A 3,698-nucleotide genomic window follows, 5' to 3' on the forward strand; every position below is an offset into this window, starting at 1 on the left:
ATAATCACCAAATGTAATTACATTTATCTATTACAAGTTTCTAAACATCTATCTAGTCACAAAAACTAATATCATCCTTCATACCAATGCTCCTTTCATGCTGTAAGTGCTTAACCCTGTTCAAACCCTTTGTAAGGGGATCTATTGGATTCTCTTCTAACGATACCCTATTGATTACGAGGAGTCCATCTTTTACCCGATGTCTAATGAAGTGGTATTTTCTGTTGATTTTTCTGGATCTACCATGATCCCTTGGATCCTTGGTTAAGCCAACCGCTCATTCGTTATCACATAAAATCTCTATAGGCTCCTTTATGGCTGGTAAAACTCCAAGGTCTCTAACGAAGTTCTTTAACCATATTGCCTCCTTCGTTGCTTCAATCACTGCTATGTACTCTGATTCGCATGTTGAATCAACCACGTTCTCCTGCTTGGAACTTTTCCAAGTAACTGCTCCTCCATTTAGTGTAAATACCCAGCCCGACAGAGAGCGAAAGTTATATCTATTGGTGTAAAAGTTGGTGTCACTATACCCTGTCACTCTCAATTCATCACTCTCACCAAGTGTAAGGACCCAGTCCTTAGTCCTTTGCAGGTACTTAAGAATGTTCTAAACTGTTGTCAAATGAGTTCTACCTGGGTTCCCTTGATATTGGCTAACCATGCTCAATGCAAAAGCCACATAAGGGAGAGTGCATGTCATAGCGTACATGATCAAGCCAACGGCAGAAGCATATGGTACTCGACTCATTTCCACTATCTCAGCATCGGTACTCGGACTCTAGGTCTTACTCGGATTGGTATTGCTTTGGATTGGTAGTTCCCCTTTCTTGGAATTCTCCATGCTAAACCGCTTCATCACCTTGTCCATGTAAGTACTTTGACTAAGTCCTATTAGTCTCTTACTTCTATTTCTCAAAATCTTGTTCCCCAGAATATAAGCAGCTTCTCCTAGATCCTTCATAGTGAAACATTTCCCAAGCCAGGACTTAACCTCCTGCAAGGTCGGTACGTCATTTCTTATGAGTAGTATGTCATCAACATACAAAACTAGAAAGATAACTATACTCCCACTAGCCTTGACATACACACAGGACTCATCCTCGCTTCTCGAAAATCCAAACTCTTTGACTTTCTCATCGAAACAAAGATTCTATCTGCGAGATGCTTGCTTTAATCCATAAATGGATTTGTCAAGATTGCACACTCTATTAGGATATTTAGCATCCACAAAACCCTCTGGCTGACACATGTAAACATCTTCAGCCAGCTTCCCGTTAAGGAAGGCAGTTTTGACATTCATCTGCCAAATTTCATAATCATGAAACGCAGCGATAGCTAACATAACCCTAATAGATTTGATCTTAGCAAGTGGTGAAAAGTTCTCATCATAGACAAACCCCATGGTTTGAGTAAAACTCTTTGTAACCAGTCGTGCCTTGAATGTGTGTACTTTCCCATCCATGTCGGTCTTCTTCTTGAAGATCCACTTGCACCCGACCATCTTACGATCCTATACATTGTTAACCAAGTTCCAAACTTGATTGTCATACATGGACTGAATCTCCTTGACCATTGCCTCCTTCCACTTTACAGACTCTGGTCCCACCATGGCTTCCTTGTAGTTGTTAGGTTCATCCAAATTTATCAGTGTACTGTCACTGATAAACGTTATATGGAAACCATACAACACAGGTGGAACACTAACTCTACTGGAACGTCTCAAAGGTAAGGACTCGTCAACTGGTTCAACATGAATATCTTCCTCAGGTTGAGTACTAGTGTTAGAGGTTCCTTTACCGCTTGACTCTTGAAGTTCTTCAAGATGAATTTTCCTCCCACTGACTTCTTGGAATATGAGTTTTCTCTCGCGGAAAACCCCTCACCTTGCTACGAAGACCACGTTGTTACTAGGTCTATGGAAAAGATATCCAAAAGATTTCTATGGGTAATCGATGAAAATAAAATGCTCATTGCGAGGTTCAAGCTTTTCGTGTGTCTCTCGTCTTACAAAATCCTTGCAACCCCAGACCTTGAAATGTGCCAACGAGGGAACCTTCCATGTCCACATCTCATGAGGTGTTTTGGCAACCTTCTTAGTTGGGACTAGACTAAGGATATGAGCGGCATTCTCTAAGGAATACCCCAAAAATGAGATAGATAACAAAGCTCGACTCATCATGGAATGAACCATGTCTAACAAGGTTCGATTGCGCCTGTCAGCTACACTATTAAGCTGCGGTGTCCTAGGTGGCGTCAATTATGAAACAATTCCACATTCCTTAAGATAGTCGTGGAACTCAATACTAAGATACTCACCACCCCTATCGGATCTGAGCATCTTTATCTTCATGCCCAATTGAATCTCCATTTCTTGCTTAAACTCCTTGAACTTTTCAAAGGTTTTCGACTTGTGCTTGATTAAGTAGATATATCCATATCTGCTATAATCATCGATAAAAGTCACATAGTAGCAGTTAGCATCCCTTGTGGTGGATCTGAAGGGCCCACACACATATGTATGTTTGATATCCAAAAATCCCTCATCTCGTTCACAAGTACCTGTGGAAGGTAACTTATTCATCTTTCCAAGTAAACAAGATATACACGTGTTATCTGACTTTCGGTCAAATGACTCCAAGACTCCATCCTCTTGGATTTGGACTGTGTTTCTTATTGACATGTCCAAAACGACAATGCCACAAGCATGCCTTGTCTAAACCATTAGACGAAACTATATGCAACACATTATTTCCTAAGTTGTCTACAACCATCAAAGTTTCATATACACCACTACAAGGCAATTTTTCAAAATATAAAGTACTATTATAGAAAGTATTAATAGAACCAACTTCATTGTTAAATGAAAATCTAAAACTTGTCTGTACAAACCATGAAAAGATATAATATTCCTCGTCATCTCTGACGAGTAGCAACAATCATTTAATTATAATCCTAACCCACTACTAAGCACTAAAGAATAAATCATGATCTTGGTGACATGCGACGATTTCCTATTTCCCATTATGAGGTTCATCTTCCCATGCTCCACATCCCTACTTCTTCTTAGCCCCTTCAAATCAAAACAAATGTGAAAACCACATCATATATCAAGGACCAAAGAACTATCATGTGATGAGTTATTAGGTCGAATAGTATAAATACCTGCAAAGGCGGGCTTTATCTTCCTATCCTTGATGTGCTACAAGTATTTTGGGAAGCTTCGTTTTCAATTCCTCTTCTCGTGACAATAGAAGCACTTTGCTTCTATAGGATAGCATGAGGGAGTGACAGAACCGGCTTTTCGTTTGGATCCATTTGAAGAAGATCCATCATGGGACTTTCCCCTGTGGCTATTAGAGCAAGATTTCCTCTTTTTCCCTTTTCCATGTCCTATAGCAAGGACCGGGGCAGCAATAGTAGGGGTGGACTCGACAGCTTTTCCTTTAAGTCCACTTTCAGCAGTTCTTAACATACCTTGAAGCTTACTCAAGGTGACTTCCTCCTTGTTCATATGATTAGTCATCTGGAACTGATCATAACTAGGAGGTAAAGAGTGTAGGATTATATCAATCCCCAACTCTTCGTCAAAGTTGACATTCAACTTGAGCAAACGATCCACATACCTTTACATCACTATCCATCTTTCATCTCAATTGTTATTAGCGAGGCGACAATCTCATACCTTTCTTGATGTA

This window comes from Lactuca sativa, chromosome 3, assembly GCF_002870075.4.
Source record: "Lactuca sativa cultivar Salinas chromosome 3, Lsat_Salinas_v11, whole genome shotgun sequence".
NCBI classification, from domain to species: Eukaryota; Viridiplantae; Streptophyta; class Magnoliopsida; order Asterales; family Asteraceae; genus Lactuca; species Lactuca sativa.